The sequence below is a fragment of the Perognathus longimembris genome, chromosome 6 (genome assembly GCF_023159225.1).
Source record: "Perognathus longimembris pacificus isolate PPM17 chromosome 6, ASM2315922v1, whole genome shotgun sequence".
NCBI classification, from domain to species: domain Eukaryota; kingdom Metazoa; phylum Chordata; class Mammalia; order Rodentia; family Heteromyidae; genus Perognathus; species Perognathus longimembris.
The window spans coordinates 63,287,630-63,307,490 of NC_063166.1; the positions used below are offsets into that span (position 1 = coordinate 63,287,630).

A 19,861-nucleotide genomic window follows, 5' to 3' on the forward strand; every position below is an offset into this window, starting at 1 on the left:
AGAACCTGTTGAGAATGCAAATTCTAGCACCTCTGGGGGTGGGGCCCAGTGTCCTAACCTTGCAGGCAAGCTTGCAAGGGAGCACCCGAGAGGGCCCAAGGGGTTTTGCACCTGGCCCGTCTGCAAAGCCGCCCAAGCGTCTTACTTTTGGACTTCCATCACCTGGGGTGGGGGGTATAGTTTAGAAACGCAGAATCTCCGACTGCACTCCGACACTCCCCCCCCCCCCCCAGCCAAAGTTGTCCCTAACCCTCTCTCCAGGGAATTCCCAGTCTGAGATGCCAGGTGCAGACCTCCGGGTGGGCACCCAGCAAGGCAGACCCCCCTTCTCCAGCCACCAAAGCCACCCCACGGCCTCATTGGAGAAGCGGTGAGACCGGTGCCAAACACGCAAGCCAAGGAGCCCCGCGCACCGCCCACTGCTGGACACCAGCCGGCAGCGATGGCAGGGCTCCGGGTCCAGCCGCGTGCAGCCCGGGAGGCGGGGGAGGGATCCGGAGGGGAGACTCCAGGCGAGCGCCGTGCGCCCCAGGTGGGTCCCCGGAGCAGGTGTGACGCGAAGGGTGGAGAACGCGGGGCAGGCTTTCCGTCACCGGGTCGGGGAATGAAAAGAACAGGAAGGGGACCGCGGGGGGTGGGGGCGAGGCCCGCCCCGGGGATGCTCCGCGGCGTGATCCCGGCTGGGGGCCGGGAGGGCGGGAGGGCGGGGGTCGGGGGCGGGGAGGGAGGTGGGTCCCGGGCCGGCGTGGGGGCGGGCAGCTCCGCGGCTCCCCGCCCCCGGCCCGCCCCTCCGCGGCGCCATTTTGCAGGCGGCTGACGCGGGGACCGGAGGCGGCGGCAGCGGCAGCGGCAGCGGCCACGGCGGGCACTGCGGCGCCGAGGCGCGGAGACAGGACGGGAGCCCGGTGAGCTGCGGCCAGGTGAGAAGCGGACCCGCCGCGTCCCCCCACGCCTCCCGTCCAGCCCGAGGCTCGCACCTGCCGGCCGGGTCGCCAGTTGCCCGCCGCGCCCACGAGGCCGGCCTGGCACGGTCCCCTCGCGCGCTGTCACCGACCCCGCGGCGCGGCCTGCGCCCTTCCACACCACGGGGCTCCCGAGGCCCTGTGTCCGCGGGTCACCCCTGTCCTGCGGCCCGAGATGCCCATCGTCTCCAGTCCCTTGCTTCCCCGGCAGGCCTGGTCGGGGGCCCCCCCCCGGGCGCTCACCTCTGCCCGGCGTGGGAGCCGCCGCGCGCTCCGGGGAGACAAGTGGGGTTCCCCCAGAACCGAGACCCGCGGGCCGCCCCCGCCTCCACCCTTCGCCCCCGTGCTGCGTCCGCCTGTCCCGGGTTCGGTCCCCTCGCTTCTCTCCAGGTGGTGCGCGCTGGCATCATCCCTGCGCCCCCCGGAATTGAGAGCCAGGCAAAGGGGCAATGGTGGTGTGACGGTGTGTGTGTGGGGGGGGGGGGGCACGAGGGTGCCATTTACATGCTTGCTTCCTGCCCTCCCATGACTGCTACGACAAGTAATTTTTAGAAGCATCTGCTTCGACATCTGGGCCATTCTCTCTGGTCTGCCCCTCAGGAGTCCTGGGCTCCCTCCTCCGTGGTTGGCACCTTTCTGGGTGGAGACATGGACGTTTTGAGTGTAGTACTTTAAGGGCGCGGAATTTCCTCCGTCCTTCGGCTCCGAGTAACCCCCCTTGGATGGGTAGCCGATAGGAACTCGGCTTACGGACTAGGAGATCTTAAGCATGACTGATGGGAAATTGACTTTCGGCAAAGGGTAAATGAGGGCAAGCACAGGTGGAGGGAAGTTACCCGGTCGGGCTTTCTGGGGTCGGGGGTGGTGGGGCTTTTGCGGTGGTTGTTAGTGTTTTTTGCAGTGCTGGGAGAAAGGAGACGGAAGATGCCGTCCCTGCTGACATTTGGGTCATGCGTAAGCAGGGAAGGCCAGGAGGACGTGGGACCCAAGTCTGGGGACAGTCTGGCGTTAGCTGTCATGGATTGACCATGTGACCCCACTTAGCCAGTTTCCTCCTCGCTAAAGCAAGAAGGCTGGAATCCGGGGTTGGCAGTCGCCTTTCTGTTTTTATGATTTTGCATTTGAGTGCTGTTGGGCGCCCAGCCTCACCTGTTCCAGTCTTCTGCACTTACCTTTTCACCTTTGCACGTGACTGCCAGCTGCCCAGAAGGTGTTTGACTCTGGGGAGATTTATCCAGGGCTCCTTCAAGCCTCCACATTCAGAATTCTGGGTTAGAGTTGACTCCCACAGGGTCACTTATGAATGCAGAGCTTACTGCTCGCTCTGCACGCATCCAAAATTTAATAGCTTGTGGGCTCTTATGGATCTGAGCTGTGTAAGCCCTTGTGACTCACCTGCTAGTTAAAAGGAGATGTTGGGTGTGTCCAGCCAGACACCTGGGCTACCAACCTCCTCAGCACCGGGTGTCTGCTTTCTAGACTTACTTTGCTGAAAGCCATTGGCTTTATTTTTAGTATTTTTTCTTTTAGTTGCTTTGCTTGGGGTGGCAAGTGATTTTCGTAATAAAATAGGCATTTCCCAAACTTTCTTTTTTCCTCTCAAACAATTTTTTTTTTTTGCTGTTTTTGCACCAAGATGGTACATGGAAGACCCCCTACCCCCAGGGTCCTAAGGTTTGAACTCAATAGGACCTTGTGCTTGTTCTAAAGTAAGCAGTTCTAGCTACTTGAGCCATGTCCTCAAAGCTGGCAGTTGTTTCTGATTGCTGTTATGCTGAGATTATTAAACATCTATTAAGATGCTTAAAACCAAGTGTGTTGGCACATGCCTGTAATCTCATTACTCTATACATAGGTAGAGGTAGGAAGATTAGGAAGTTACTGGAAGCCCTGGACTACAGAGAGACCCTGTCTCCAAAACAGTGTAAAAAAGGTTTATGAAAGTACCTGGCAAAAATTTTATAGAAGGTTTTGCTAGTTTTCTTACCTCGATGCTTGTCTTGTTGTGAAGCACTGCAGAAATGTTTCCCATCTAGTCATGTATCTTCTTCCATCCATCCACTTACTCTTCCCTCCCTCACTTTCTTTGGGGGGGGGGGTGTCAGTCATTGGCCTTGAACTCTGGACCTGGGCACTGTCCCTGAGCTCTTCAGCTCAAGGCTAGCGCTCTGCCACTTGAGCCACAGTGCCACTTCCCGTTTTCTGGTGGCAAATTGGAGATAAGAGTCTCATAGACTTTACTGCCTGGGTTTTGAACTACCATCCTCAGATATCAGTCTCCTGAGTAACTAGGATTACAGGTGTGAGCCACTGGTGCCCAGGTCACCTCCCCTATTAGAAAAAAAACCAAAACCAGGTCATTCTTGATTAAAACCTTGGCTTTTTTTTTTTTTTTGTACTCTTGGAGCCTAAAGTCTGATTTGTTGATTGTTGGAAATATCAAGTCAATTTTTTGCATGATCTTGGGTGTCTTAAAAGACAAACATGGGCTCCATCTGGGGAATCTATATCTGGTACCAGTAGGAGGTTAAGAAACTTTATCATTTTGGTGAACTTTCTCATTAAAAGTGCTGAAGTAATAATTAGCAATTATACTGGTGCTTTGTACCTGTTAATGGAAGCTTTTGAAAACCTTATTTTTATTTAAAGTTCTTAGGGTTTTCAAATTTAAACCTCATAACTGCCTTCCCTTGGCCTGTTTTCCTGACCTTGCTTATAAAAGTTCCCTAGTCCAATAACCCCATTAATTCATCTTTACATCCTGCTGTTCTCCCAGTCTTTCTCTGCTGAAGGCTAAGACTCTAGGTTTGCTTTTATTCTTTCTTTTCTGCTTCAGGCTAAGCTGTGCATTACTGCCTCAGGGTTTAAACAAGCCCTTTATGCACCCTGAGTCAATCTTCTCATTTTCTCTTTGGCTTTGCTGTCTTTAGTCTGTTATTTTGTCTAGGTTAGGGGTGGGAGACCTTACTTCTGCCTTTGTTCATGGGCCTTACAAAATTATCAATACAAGCCTAGGGGCTAGAGGCAGCTGACCAGAAACATACATGTCATCATATGATGGGCCCAGTAATTTTTTTAGCTTTATGCATACATGGGGAATGAGAAGAATCTAGAATCTGGGTTGTGGCCCTTCTGTAATTGAGATCCACTTTCAGTCTGTAACTTTCTTGAGCCTTTTGAAGTCTGTCAGTCTATCTGCCTACCTATCTTATCTAATCTATTAATCTATTTATGTACTTTGTGCAAGTCCTGGGGCTTGAACTCTGGTCTGGGCACTGTCAGTTTTTTTTTGCTGTATTCTAATGCTCTACCACTTGAGTCACAGCTCTTGCAACTTTTTGCTAGTTAATTGTAGGTATGAGTCTCCTGGCACTGGTGGCTCACACCTGTAATAATACTAGCTACTCAGAAAGCTGAGATGGAGGATCTAGGATCAAAGCCAGCTTGGGCAGGAAAGTCTGTGAGACTCTTACTTCCAGTTAACCACCAGAGAAGTGCGCCCTTGGCTCAGGGTTGTGGAGCACTAACCTTGAGCAAAAATGCTCAAGGACAGTGCCCAGGTCCTGAGTTCTAGCCCCACAACTGACAAAAACCACACCGAGTCTCCCAGACTTTCCTGCCTGAGCTGGCTTCAAACTATGATTCTCAGATGTTAGCCTCCAGAGTAACTTGGATTGTAGGTATCAGTTGTTAGAAAAATGGAGAACAGAAAAGGAATAGGTCGGACTAGATCACCAACTGGTGAGGACTGTTTATTGAGGAACAGCAAGGGGCATAGACTTTCCCTCGGTGGAGGGGGTGAATTTGGGACCAGGCCTTTATGGGGTCTGAGCAAGGAGGCAGAGGTTATTGAAAGCTCCTCTAGGTCTGGGAAGTTGGTGGCTTTTCCTTGGGTGCAAAGGACTGTTTACAGCTGGGCCTAGGTGAATTGCCCTCCAGGGATATGGAAGCAGGTTTGCAAATATCTGAGGTCCCCCCCCCCCCCCACACTATGAGCCTGGGGCAATAGGGTGGGTGTCTTAGAAAGAATGGGCCTAGAGGGGGTGAGGAAGGCATAACTTTACATTTTGTATTTTCATCTCTTTTGGTTCTCAGTATTGAACCTGAGGTCTCTAGCTTGCTATTTGGGTCACACCCTCAATCCCTTTAGTTTTTTATTCTCTTTTTGAGATATCCCTCACTGACTTTGCCCCAGGCTTATCTCAAATGCAGAATCCTTTCCCTTCCCCCCAGAGCTTTACCACCTTACCTAGTCATTTATTTATTTTGATAGTTTTCCTTGCTTCCTTGCCCAGATAGGTGGCAAACTCCTGGGAACAAGCCATCCTCTTGCCTCTGCTTCTCCCATTGCAAGCTAGCTAGTACTAGGCTACCCTCGCAGCCTTTTACACATTTAATACTGTGAGTTTCTACTGGGTCAGGAGAGTATATTGGTGGTCAGATTCTGCAGGGAGATTGGTTGCCCAAATGGAGGGGAGGTAGGTAGTAAGACCTCCCAAGAATGTGTTGGGCCCTGGCTGGGAGCTGAAACTTCCTGAGGCTGGGAAGATATATTCATCTTTGCAGGCTGCATAACAAAATTCCACAGATTGGGAGGCTAAAACCCTGAAACTAATTTCTCTTGGTTTAGGAGGCTGGAAGTCCAAGGTCAAGGTTCTGGCCTATTTGGTTTCTGGTGATGGCTCTCTGCCTGACTGGTATGCATTGAGTATTCACTTGGCTTTTCCTCAGGGTCAACTCTTTGTCTCTGTCTCTCACCCCCCACCCCTACCCCCCTTTTTTTTCTCTTGGTGCTGGAGATTGGATCCAGAGCTTTGACATACTAAGCTTGTGGTCCACCACTGAGCTACACTCCAGCCCTGCTGTAGCTTTTAACTTGGACCATTGCTGTATGAGGATAGATGGGAGGCAGGGTAGGGTTGAGGATGGCATTGTCAGTCAGGGTATTGACTACAGAGATGTGAGAAGTGGCCGGATTCTGAGGTAGGACTGAGATTTCCTGATGGACCAGTCAGAAGCAAGTGACCATTAGCTGCCTAGGAGCAAGTTCAGGGTATGTGAAGTTGTGATGACAACTTGATATACTCCAGTGGGAAATCATGCTTATTTTAACCTCACTAGAAATGTAAGTCTTCTAGGAAACAAGTCTTTGAGGTACAGCTCTAAGGTCCTATTAGAAAATTGACTCCATTTCCTAACTAAGGCTCTCTCTAGTCTGTGGTCAGGAAAGCTGCCTCTCCACTCACAAGTTCTCTCCATAGGTTTTGTCCAAAGCATCTGATAGCCAGACTTAGTGTCCATTGCCTTTGGCATTTCATAAGTACTGGTAAAGGTCACTGTTCTATCTGGCTTCCTCTGTGTGTGTGTGTGTGTGTGTGTGTGTGTGTGTGTGTGTGTGTCCTCCATCACCTAAGTTGAATGGGAATTGGATTAATAAGATGCACCTCCTTATGGGAACCATGGCAAACAATACTGGGGCTGGTAGAAAGGTAAGACAGTGAGCTCATATGATAGGGTCAATGAAATGGTGCTGGTGCTGGGTATAGATTATATGTGGCAGGCAGGGTGTTTCTAGTCTGCATCTTATCCAAGGAACTGGAGCTCCAATCATAACTGGATCTTGAATTCTGCTCCTAACATTCCTTTGGACCTTATTGGTGGTGGACCATTTCCAGGTCGTATCTGGGTTTCTGAGTTCCTGTTGAAATAGAAGAGCAGAAAAGCCAGTGGCTGTTGGTGCCTGGTGATTTACCCAGCACTTAGTTGAATCATAGTAACCCCCAGTGGGATGGGTATTAATTAACTCTCCCCATTTTACAGCTAGAATGCTAAAGACTGGAGGTTTGGGGCTCCTTCCAAGGTCTTTTGTGTCAGTGAGCAGTAGATAGAGTAAGGACTCACTAGGCTAGTCATTGCCAACCTCAAAGTTAGACTCTAATCATACCATGCTTCTGTGTTCCAGGAAGCTCTCCACCAACTTGGGATAAAAGATAAGGTTGGGCCAGGTACTTGTGGCTCTTGCCTGTAATCCTAGCTTCTCAGGAGGCTGAGATCTAAGGATCAAGACTCAAAGCTAGTCCAGGTAGAAAAGTCCCTGTGAGACTCTGATCTCTAATTACTCAAAAACTGGAAGTGGTGCTGTGGTTCAAGTGGTAGAGTGCTAGCCTTGAGCTGAAGAGCTCAGGGACAGCACCCAGGCCAGAGCTCAAGCCCCACCACTGACCAAAAAAAAAAGGTAAGGTTGGGCTGGAAAGATGGGAGCAACATGTATGAATATCAGCAAAGGGTGAAGGTGGGAAGTCCTGTGGGGGTTATAACTGGATTGGGACAGTGGGAGAGAAGCTCAGAATGTGACATGGTGAGGCCGAAAGGGCCCATGCCACTGCATTCCGGTGGGCAGTCCAGCAGATTCCCAGAAGAGGTGGCTTGTTCAAATGTGCATTTTTAGGAAACTCCAAAGCGGGGTAGAAGAAGATACACTGGCAAGAGGTGCAACAGGACTCTTCTTGCTTCCTTCGCTCCGGAGTTCATTTGTGGCTAGGGTGTTTTCCTTTGTGCACCCCAGCTGGTACTCCTTTCATTAGTAACTCACTTATTTCTCTGGAGGATTCTTCCATGACTCTTCTACACCCAGCTTCACAATACTGGCAGGCGTGTTTTTGCTCAAGTAAATAAAACTTCCCACCAGCTACATTCGCGTAATTAAGTTTGAATAAGCTTTTTGTGGATCACCATTTCATTGTAGGCCTTGATTTCATGGCTCTGGGACTGTCTTCACTCTGCTTTGGATTTGAACGCACAGGGAATGTTTCCTATAATTCTTAAGCTATGATTGCAGCCACAAGTCTGGCTTGGCTTCCTTGTCTCCTCTGCACCTCTGGCTAAAAGCCTTCCTTATCCCCAAAGGCAGATCACCTGCCTGGGGCTTGATTACTTGTCTGACTTGGTGGGTCTTATAATTTAGTTTCTCATTCAGAAAGGTCAGGTAGGACCCAGAAATTCCCACTTCTAGTAAGTTGCTGAGTGATAAGGTTACTGATTTGATCTGTGTTTTTGTAACATAGCCATACATATTCAGGAGACCGTATAACCTGCAAGGCTTAAGCACTTTTTGCCTTTTTTTTTTTTTTTTAATGCCAGTCATTGTACCTGAGCTTTTTTGCTTGAGTAGCTTTCTACCACTTGAGCCATAGTTCTGCTTCTGTTTTTATTTTTTTATTTTTTTTTTTGTGTGTGTGTGTGTGTGTGTGTGTTTAATTGGAGATGAGTCTCATGGACTTTCTTGCCTGGTCTTGCTTCAAACCATGATCCTCAGCTCTCAGCCTCTTGAGCAGCTAGGGATATAGACACGAGCCACCAGTATCCTGAGCTTTCAGACTTTTCTAAGTTCTGTTTCACAGGACTATGTCTTACTGTGTTACATGTGATCCTTCTGCTTTAGCCTCCAGAGTTCTGGGACTATAGTTGTGCTCAAGTTTATGCCAGCTGTCTGGCTTCTTCCATTGTTTTGTGACTTCAAGATGTTGCCTAGGCCATTGGTTCATACCTGTAATCTTAGTTACTCAGTAGGCTGAGATCTGAGGATATCAGGTCATAGCCAGCCTAACCAAGAAAATCCTTGAGACTCTTATCTCAGGTTAACCACCAAAAAAGCTGGGAATGGAGCTGTGGCTCAAGTGGTAGAACATTAGTCATGAATGCAAAAGTTTAGGGACAATATCAGGCTCTGAGCTCAATCCCCAGGATGGGCGTGCACGCACCCTTGTGCACACACATACACACACACACACACAGATGGAGCTTTGGGCTGGGCTTGTAGCTGAGTGGAGGAACACGTACCTCACGTGTGCAAGGCTCTGGTTTGATCCCAATGTTGGGGGGAGAAATGTGGCCTCTAAATTTGCCATGGAATTTTGTGCATGAAAGATTTTTTTTTTTAACAGCCCAAGTTTAGAAAATAGTGTTTTCTCCCACCGTCTGTTCACTCTTAGAAGCAAGAAGCCTTGGGAATGAAGTCCTTCTGTGTATTTGTTTAAAAAAAAAAAAAAAAGATGAAATGGTCTGCAGTACAACCTGACTTATTTTTCTGTTGATTCTCTTAGGTTTCATCTGAGTGAGCAGCTTGAAGCTTTCCTCCTTCTCTTTCTCTGTGCATTGTCAAGTCCTTGTAGAATGGATTAAAATGGGATCCATAGTGGTTGGTCCTGATTTTATTGGAAGGAAATATTGTAGATTTTTAAATTTTTCTGTGCTTAAATGCCCAACCCAAGGCATCAAAGCATCTAACCTTGAGCTGTAATCCCAGCCCTAGACATTGTCTTTATTTCTTACTTTAATTTCATTTAAACATTATTATTATATAAAGGTGATGTACAGAGGGGTTACAGTTATATAAGTCAGGTAAAGGGTACATGTTTTTTTTTGCTAGTCCTGGGGCTTGGACTCAGGGCCTAAGCACTGGCTCTGGCTTCTTTTTGCTCAAGGCTAGCACTCTACCTGTTGAGCCACAGCGCCACTTCTGGCTTTTTCTATATGTTGGTACAGAGGAATCGAACCCAGGGCTTCATGTATGGGAGGCAATGACTCTACTACTAGGCCATATTCTCATTTCCCAGAATGTATTTCTTTTTGGATAGTATCACCCCTTCCTTTGCTCTCTCCCAGTTTTTCCCTCTTATACCCACTCACAAGTAGCGTAATTCCTTTTAAATCATAGTGTTTAGTGGATACCACTGCTGGATTTGTTTACTCTTTGTCCCTCTATTTCTGTGCCTCCCTTTTTCCCTCCTAAAGGCAGATTAACAAATAAGACAAAAACAAAAAAGAAAACAAACAGCCACACACATATAAAAACCCCTCCTGTTTTCATTTCCTGGAGTTCATTTTGATAAGTAGTATTTTACATGACCAGATCCACATAGGCGTTGTACCTTTTTATTTCTATCCTGTGAATATTCTCTTTTAGTCTCACTATGTGTGAATGCCTAGCGTCCTGTATAATTTATCATGTCCCAGTGTATTTTAGTTCTAGCTTCTGCATATAAGAGAAAACATGGACTGTTTGTGTCTCTGAGATTGGCTTATCTTACTTCACATGATTTGTTCTAGGCCCATCCATTTCCCTGCAAGTGATAAAATACTCTTTCTAATGTCTGTGTAAAATTTCATTGTGTATGGGCACCATTTTGGGGGGATCCACTCATCTATTGTAGGGCATCTGGGTGTTTCCATAAGTTGGCTATTGCAAAGAGTGCAGCAACATGGAAAGTACAAGTGTCTTTATGATATCCTGGCTTGTGATGTTTTGGGTAGATGCTGAGGAATGGTATGGATTGGTCTGTTTACATTCATTCATTTTATTTATTTATTTTTGTCAGTCCTGGGCCTTGAACTCAGTGTCTGAGCACTGTCCCTGGCTTCCTTTTGCTCAAGGCTATCACTCTACCACTTGCACCATAGCACCACTTCTGGCTTTTTCTATATATATGGTGCTGAGGAATTGAACCCAAGGCTTCTTGTATATGAGGCGAGCATTCTACCAGGCCATATTCCCAGCCCCCCCCCCCCCCCCGCTTGTTTGTTTTTAAATGAGCAAATGGAACACTTCTTTGGAATGAACAAACTATCACTTTGTTGGAACCCTTGGTAGAATCTGTTCCTGTTAACTGCACTACTTCTGTTTCCCTATGATTTTAGCATGACTGCAGATTTGTCACAGGGAGGAGATAGGTGAGATCTATCTATGTTCAGGATATCCAGGGGCTTCTCTTTTTTGGCTCATGCTGCTGGATTGTGTAGCTGTTTGCCTCTTCTGTGTCAGCTTCTTTGAGAATATTTCTGTCCTTGGAAGCCTTGTGGGCTCTGGTTTCTCTTCCTTTATTCTTTGATGCTAGCCTTGTCTCCTAGGCTAGCCCACCTGGCTCCTGGTGAGGTTTTCTCTGATTTCCAACCTTCTTTTTTTATTTTGGCCAGTCCTGGGACTTGGACTCAGGGCCTGAGCACTGTACCTGGGTTCTTTTTACTCAAGGCTAGCACTATGCCACTTGAGCCACAGTGCCACTTTTGGCCTTTTTTATATATGTGGTGCTAAGGAATTGAACCCAGGGCTTCATGTATACAAGGCAAGTACTCTTGCCACTAGGCCATATTCCCAGTCCTCTGATTTTCAACCTCTTGACACCAGGCTTTCCAGGCTACCCATCCTGGGGCCTGCATTCCCCCACAGCTGTCCAGTGGTTGCTGGGTGTATTGGTTGTTTGTTCTCATTGCTCCTGAGCTTCCTCTGAGAATTGGTGCAGCCTCCCCCACAAAAGCCACTAACAGGAAGCTTGGCTGAGCCCTTGGCTGAAGCCTAGGAGATACACTGGGTATGGAATCTTTTATTACTACATGTGACCCATCAGAACAGATGCAAGGTCAAGCTCACTTTTTCTGGGGTTTATTTTGGTGTTTACTTAGGGTGATGGGCCAGAATACCTTCTACTTCTTTTCAATTTCTGTTTTTGGCTCTGAGATATCACACTTACTGTTTTATTTCTTGAGGTGTCCATCAACTCCTAAAATAGATTTTCCAGACTTTGTTTTGACTGACCCACTTTTTCATCCAGAGATATACATATCTTGATGTATCTCTCTCTCTTTCTCTCTGTGCGTGTGTGCGTGCGTGTGTATGTGTGTGTGTGTGTGTGGTGTGTATTCTGTATTCTGAATTTTTCTTTTCCTATTTCACAAAAGCGTACTTCCTGATTCTGATAACCTAAATTGATTTTGTGATCTGGTTATAAATAAATACAGGGCCTGGAGTCAGGCCATTGAGTTAGAAAGGTTATTTATTCATGCTCTGTAGCCCATGCAAAGGCAGGGAGGGGCTCCTGACATTTCAGGATGACACTATAAAGCTCTGTAGAGAGAATATACACACCATAAAATTTACCCTTTTAAAAGATACACTTGAGTTGCTTTTATTATATTCACTGGATTTTATAACCACTAGTACCTAATTTCAGCCAATTTTACTATTCTAAAAAGAAACCTTTGTGTCAGTTAGCAGTCATTTAGCAGAAGTAGCCCCAGGAAACCTTTATCTGTTTTTTTGTTTTGTTTTTTTCTTTTTCTTCCCTGCCAACACTGGCCTTATGTTCTCATTTGGCTTTTTCACTCAAGGCTGCTGCTCTTACCACTTGAACCGCACTTCCACTCCTGGCAACTTCTAATCTACACAGTCCTTCCCAATGGATTGCCAATTCTGAACAAATCAATGATGTTTGTTGTTTCATTTCGGATAAGTCTTCTCCAAAGTAGCTTCTTGTCCTTTGTCTTAATTGTCTCTTCTATCTCAGTCTAGGTCTAAGGTCCTACCTACAAGGAAATTCATCCCATGAAAGAGACTGGCTTTCTCTAGGTCTCTTTTACTCATTGATTCTCTTCACAGGTTTTTGTCCAAACAGCTGATAGTCAGACTTCCCTGCCTTTAGGCGTCTCATGAGTACCTGGTGAATCTTGGTGACCCATGTAACTGGGTCCTCTTTGCTATGTCTATAAATCTTACAGAGTTGAGGCCCCTCATCACCTAAGTTGAATGTGAATGGGATTAATAACATGTGCCTCTCTGTAGGAACCTTGGCAAGCAATATTGGGACCCCTAGAAAGGTAAGACTGAGCCTACATGATAGGGTGCTGGGTGTAGACTATATGCTGGATACTTGATGTCCTTGCTTCTGGTCTTTATGACTGGTGGGCAGGGTGCTTCTGGCTTGCATCTTGTCCATAAAGGAATTGGTCTTTTGTGATTGACTGTTCTTTTCCCTTCCCTCCCACTGTTCTTCTCTCCCTTAATTCTGCTCATCATCTTTTGTTTTTTTGAAACAGGATCTCACGATGTGGCCAGGTGGCCTGGAACTCTGGATCCTCTGGCCTTAGCTTCTAGAGTGCTAGGATTCAGGGTGTGCCACCTGCAGGGTTATCAGCATATGTCAGCACTTCTTTATTACTTACTGCTATTCAGATTCAACCACATTTGTGTGTATTCATTCTTGAATTACTAGACATTTGGGGTATTTTCACATTTTGGCCATTATAAATAATGCGCATGTGTAGATGGTGGTGTTTTTAAATGTTCCTTGGTAAATACCTTGTAGTGGAATTAGTGGCTTGTATGGTGATTCCATACTTCATACTGCTTTCCAGAGGGGGTTGCACTGGCAATGGAAGTCTTTCTCCATATCCCCTCCATTTTGTTCTTGTCTTCCTGTTTGTGGTTGTCCTGCAGGGAGTGCCAGGGTTTGGAGTTGCATTTCCCAAAGGACCACAGGAGCTCCTTTTCATGTGCTTATTGGCCATTTGGATGATGTCTTTGGAACAATGTCTGTTTTCTTTTGTTCATTCCTATTACAATTCAGTGCTTAGTTCTTTTGTTCTTCATATGAACGCCTTGTGTGATATGTTACTTGACAGTGTTTTGTTTTTTTGCCTTGCTGTGGGTTGTCATTTCACTTACCTGCTGCTGTGGTTTGAAGTACCAAGGATTTACATTTTGATAAAAAATTAAATTCCTCTTTTTTTTTTTTTTTTTTGGTGGTACTGGTCCTAGGGCTTGAACTCAGGGCCCCTTAGCTGCCCCTTAGCTTTTTTGCTTACCACTTGAAACACAACTCCACTCCCAGCTTTTTGGTGGTTAATTAGACGTAAGAGTCTCACAGACTTTCCTTCTGGGCTTGCTTCAAACCTTGATCCTCAGATCTCAGTCTCCTGAGCAGCTAGGATTATAGGCATGAGCTACTGATGTCTGGCATTTAATCCTTGTAACTGAAAATTTTCATGATACGGCAGTACAACTCATCAAGAGTTCATTCAGCTTGAGTATTGGAGTTTTAAATCTTCCAGGAAATTTTTGTGTAGTCAGGGTTGAACACTATTATCCAAAATGAACTGAAAAAAAGTAGATATTACAAAGACTTAAAAAGATTAAAAGCCTTTGCATAGTTGTGAGCAGATATGAACTGATGGAAATGCGCACATTACTAACTATAGATCTTCCGGTATCTCTTGGGTGACGGAATCATTCTCCCTGTTTGCGCAGTATGTCTTAATTTAATGTGATTTGATCCCTGATGTTGCTCTTCTGAGAAATGAAATGGTTTTAAAGTTGACTTTCCAATGTGTCTGTAGATTGTGTCCCTGGACTACATTTTGAGTGGAGATAGTGCTGAGTCCCTGATGAGGGTTATTTCTCAGGAAGTTTTGTGTTTTTTTTTTTTCTTTTAAATCGGAAATAGATTGAGAAAAATATGCAGGAAACTCATGTCTATTTTTAGTATTTGTCATTTAGAAAACACTGAAGCTATGGGTTAGAATTACTGTTGGAATACTTGAGGTGGTTGATGGGAATATGACAAGAATTACTGGGAAAGTTTCTGAAACAAGGACTAGTATCCTGTCTTGTAGATACCAAGAAATATTTGGATTGCTGGGCACCAGTGGCTCACACCTGTAATCCTAGCAACTCAGGAGGCATAGATTTGAGGATCAGTTTTAATTTGGCCTGGGCAGGTAAGTCTGAAAAACTCTTAACTGACCAGCAGTATACTGAGAAGTAAGGGTGTGGCCCAAGTGGTAGAGTGCCAATCTTGAGGGGAAAAAACCAAGCAAGAGCTCAAGGCCCTGAATTCAAGCCCTAGTATTGGCACCAAAAAGCAACAACAAACTAGAATTGTGGTGAAATAAAGTAGTCTTATTTTATTTACCTGGTGCTCTTTTTCTGGTTATGTTTGAAAGCAAAATTCCTGTATATGTGTATGAATATATTTGTACATATTTGTATACTTAGTGGTTTGTTTCCAAATAGAGATCACACACAAGCTTTTGTACTTATCTAACCTCTTTTAAACAGCAGTGAGTCTTAGAAATGCAACTAAGTTGTTAACTATTTCCTTAAACTTAGTATTTAACAGCTCATTTGTGCTGAGCACATCCTTTTTTGCTGGACATTCTTACATTGTTAGATCTTTAACTTGAGCCTTTATAGTTTGGGTGTGATGAACATAATGCACTGCTGATTAGTTGTGTACAGAAATCTATGTGTGTTTTTTGTTCTGTTTTGTTTTTTGCCAGTCCTGGGGCTTGAACTCAGGGCCTGAGCATTGTCCCTGGCTTCTTTTTGCTCACAGCTAGCACTCTACCACTTGAGCCACAGTGCCACTTCCGGCCTTTTCTATATAGGTGGTGCTAAGGAATCGAACCCAGGGATTCATGTGTATGAGGCAAGCACTTTACCACTGGGCCTTATTCCCAGCTGGTTGGTGTGTGTGTGTGTGTGTGTGTGTGTGTGTGTGTGTGTGTGTTTGGCCAGTTCTGGGGCTTGGACTCAGGGTCTGAGCACTGTCCCTGGCTTCTTTTTGCTCAAGGCTAGCACTCTGCCATTTGAGCCACAGCGCCACTGTGTATATGTGTATATGTGGTGCTGAGGAATTGAACCCAGGGCCTCATGTATACGAGGCAAGCACTCTTGCCACTAGGCCATATCCCCCCCCCCATGTGTGTTTTTTGAGTTATTTCTTTAAGCTTTTGAAAGGGGTATAATTTGAAATTTTCGAGTTCTTATGTATGCATAACATACCAACTGATACCTCTTGTACCCAGGTTAATGTAGTAGACATAAGTGCTATATTTAAACTCCCTTCTTCCTTTCTTCCTTCCTTCTTTCTTTTTATTTTTTTCCTATTTGGGTAACGAATGGAATCACCATGTTCATTTTGCTTTGCTTTTTTTTTTTTTTTAGCCAGTCCTGGGCCTTGGATTCAGGGCCTGAGCACTGTCCCTGGCTTCCTTTTTGCTCAAGGCTAGCACTCTGCCACTTGAGCCACAGCGCCACTTCTGGCCGTTTTCTGTATATGTGGTGCTGGGGAATTGAACCCATGGCCTCATGTATACGAGGCAAGCTCTCTCGCCACTAGGCCATATCCCCAGCCCCATTTTGCTTTTCTTTGATAACTAGCAAGCATGAATAATTTTTAATCATCATTTTGTCTTCATCTTGTTGTTCAGTGTATTTTTCCCCAAGTTTTTTACCCGCATTTTTCTTTTTTTCCTGTGGTGATTTATAATACTCATTTTTTCTTTAACAATTTTTTTATTGTTATTATAAAGGTGATGTACAGAGGGGCTACAGTTACATAAGGTAAAGAGTACATTTCTTTTGGGACAATGAAGATTCTAATTTACTTTTTAAATCTGTTATTGTTATAAGGATGATATACACAGGGGTTACAGCCACATAAGTCAGGTAAAGCATATATTTCTTTTTGAACAATGCTTCCTTCACTTTCTCCCAGTTTTTCCCTCCCATCCCCACCCATAAGTTGTATAGTTCATATACAACATAGTGTCCAGTGAGTACCATTGCTACATTTACTTACCCTTTGTCCCTCCATTTCTGTGCCTTCTCTTACACTTCCAGACACACAAAACAGAAATAATAAAAAACTCTTGTTTTCACTTCCTAGAGTTCATTTTGATAAATATTATTTTGTATGATCAGATTGCACATAGATATTGTGTCTTTCGGGCTTGGGAATATGGCCTAGTGGCAGGAGTGCTTGCCTCATATACATGAAGCCCTGGGTTCAATTCCCCAGCACCACATATACAGGAAATGACCAGAAGTGGCGCTGTGGCTCAAGTGGCAGAGTGCTAGCCTTGAGCTAAAAAAAAAAAAAAAAGAAGCCAGGGACAGTGCTCAGGCCCTGAGTCCAAGCACCAGGACGGGCAAAAAAAAAAAAAAAAAAAAAAAAAAAGATACTGTGTCTTTCTGTTCCTCTCCTAAGAGTATCTTCCTTTGTTTTTTTTTTTTTTTTTTTTTTTTTTGGCCAGTCCTGGGCCTTGGACTCAGGGCCTGAGCACTGTCCCTGGCTTCTTCCCGCTCAAGGCTAGCACTCCGCCACCTGAGCCACAGCGCCGCTTCTGGCCGTTTTCTGTTTATGTGGTGCTGGGGAATCGAACCTAGGGCCTCGTGTATCCGAGGCAGGCACTCTTGCCACTAGGCTATATCCCCAGCCCAAGAGTATCTTCCTTTGATCTCATTGTGTGAGAGCGCCTAGAGACCTGTGTATAGTTTGTTAGGTCCTGGTATTTTAGACCTAGCTTCTGCATAGAAGAGAAAGCATGCACTGTTTGTGTCTCTGCGCTTGGCCTACCTCATTTAACATGATTTGTTCTAGGTTCATCTATTTCCTTGCAAATGACATAATCTTATTTTTTCTAATGGCTATAAAATTCCATGGTGTATAGGCACCACATTTTTTTGGATCCACTCATCTATTATAGGGCATGTGGGCTGTTTTTACAACTTGCTATTGTGAACACTTGTTTTTCTATCAAGGTTATTAGTACTTTAGTAAGAATTATAGTTTGCCATTTTTGTTTTTGAAATTTTATTTTGTGTGACATATTGAAGAAATAAGTTTTGTGTACTTCCTCAGGGAAGACACTATCACTTGACCAAGGCCTCCAGTCCAAAGTTGTATTTGTTTTGTTTTGTTTTGCCAGTCCTGGGGCTTGGACTCAGGACCTGAGCACTGGCCCTGGCTTCTTTTTGCTCAAGTCTAGCACTCTACCACTTGAGCCACAGTGCCACTTCTGGCTTTTTCTGTTTATGTGGTACTGAGGAATCGAACCCAGGTCTTCATGCATGCAAGGCAAACACTCTACTGCTAAGCTATATTCTCAGCCCCCATAGTTGTATTTGAAAATCATTTTTCTTGGGCTGGAGGTATGGCCTAGTGGCAAGAGTGCTTGTCTCGTCTACATGAGGCCCTGGGTTCAATTCCCCAGCACCACATATACAGAAAACGGCCAGAAGTGGCGCTGTGGCTCAAGTGGCAGAGTGCTAGCCTTGAGCAAAAAGAAGCCAGGGACAGTGCTCAGGCCCTGAGTCCAAGCCCCAGGACTGGCAAAAAAAAAAAAAAAAAAGAAAATAATTTTTCTTGGATTTAATTTTCAAATTAGAAAACTGGATTTTTTTTTTTTTTTTTTGGCCAGTCCTGGGCCTTGGACTCAGGGCCTGAGCACTGTCCCTGGCTTCTTCCCGCTCAAGGCTAGCACTCTGCCACTTGAGCCACAGCGCCGCTTCTGGCCGTTTTCTGTATATGTGGTGCTGGGGAATCGAACCTAGGGCCTCATGTATCCGAGGCAGGCACTCTTGCCACTAGGCTATATCCCCAGCCCAGAAAACTTGATTTTTGAACTTTTAAAACCACAAAGGAAACATTTTTCTTCTTCTTTTTTTTTTTTTTTTTTTTTTGGCCAGTCCTGGGCCTTGGACTCAGGGCCTGAGCACTGTCCCTGGCTTCCTTTTTGCTCAAGGCTAGCACTCTGCCACTTGAGCCACAGCGCCACTTCTGGCCGTTTTCTGTATATGTGGTGCTGGGGAATCGAACCCAGGGCCTCATGTATACGAGGCAAGCTCTCTCGCCACTAGGCCATATCCCCAGCCCTAGAAACATTTTTCTTAAAGATGACAAAAATAGGTTTTTTTTTTTTGGGGGGGTGCCAGTACTGGGACTTGAATATAGTGCTTGGGTGCTGTCCCTGAACTTTTTTGCTCAAGGCTAGTGTTCTACCATTTGAGTCACAGCTCCACTTTGCTTTTTGGCAGATAATTGGAGATAAGAGTCTCATGGAGGTGCTGGGAATATGGCCTAGTGGTAGAGTGCTTGCCTAGCATGCATGAAGCCCTGAGTTCAATTCTTAGTACCACATAAACAGAAAAAGCCAGAAGAGGCACAGTGGCTCAAGTGGTAGAGTGCTAGCTTTAAGCAAAAGAAGTTCAGGGACAGTGCCCAGGCTTGAGTTCAAGAACGAGGACTGGCAAAAAAAAAAAAAAGAAGACACAGATTTGCCTGCCTAGACTTGGCTTTGAACCATGGTCCTCAGATCTCAGTCTCCTGAGTAGCTAGGATTAAAGGTGTGAGCCACCAGTGCCTGGCTAGAGAATAAAACTTTAATTTGAATATTTTTATCCCAATAAACATGAACTTTTAATGAGGTGGTAGAGAGCGGATGCTCTTATTCCCAGCAGCAAATGCATGTTCAGTGCCATTCACAGGCTTTCCATTTTACTATTACCTTTGGCTAACTGGGATGGTTTATTTCCTGGGCACATATAAAGACTGTTCCCTGGGTTGTTAGAACTTTCTTACAATCCTTAGTTTTGCTAAGTAGAATAACAAAGTAAAACATGAGACTTTTGCATCATGTTTAGGTAATAATAGCTTTTAACTGTTTGATGTTACCCTTCAGGTATGTATGTATATAAATATGTAGTATGTCATGGGGCTTGAACTGGGGCCCCGGGTGCTGTCTGCTCAAGGCTAGTGCTCTACCACTTTGAAACACAGCTCCACTTCCTGTTTTCTGGCAGTTAATTGGAGGTAAGAGTCTCGCAGAGACTTTCCTGCCCTGGTTGGCTTTGAACCTTGATCGTTAGAACTCAGCCTCATTGCAAGCATAAATCACCAGTGCCCAATAGGACTTACTTTTAAAAGGAACTTTGGAATCAGTTGTGCTAACTAGGTTTCTTTGTTCTTATATATAGTCTCTCTGTGTGTGTGTGTGTGTGTGTGTGTGTGTGTGTGTGTGTGGTGAGTGTGTATTGGTACTAGGGCTTGAATGAACTCAGGGCCTACACACTCTCCCTGAGCTTTTGCTCAAGGCTAGCACTCTACCACCTACACCACATCTCTACTCCAGCTTTATTTGAGTAGTTTATTGGAGATGAGAGCCTCTTAGACTTTCCTGCCCATGCTGGCTTTAAACCTTAGTACTCAGTTCTCAGCCTCCTGAGTAGACAGGATTACAGGTGTGATCTGCTTCCACCACCAGGCTTTTTAGTGGTTTCCTTCCTT

At 45.4% G+C, this 19,861-nt stretch overlaps 1 protein-coding gene across 2 annotated transcripts in view; it reads left to right on the forward strand.

The window, feature by feature from the left end:
- Positions 1-864: 864 nt before the first annotated feature.
- The window catches only part of Slc23a2 (solute carrier family 23 member 2), a 119,328-nt gene continuing 100,331 nt past the window's right edge, over positions 865-19,861 (forward strand). The window contains exons 1-2 of one of the 2 annotated variants that reach the window (XM_048348841.1): positions 892-920; positions 1,864-1,916. The gene's annotated coding sequence lies outside the window, so the exon portion shown is untranslated. Of the gene's footprint in view, positions 921-1,863; positions 1,917-19,861 lie in introns of both variants that reach the window. The other variant, XM_048348842.1, reaches the window with a different exon arrangement.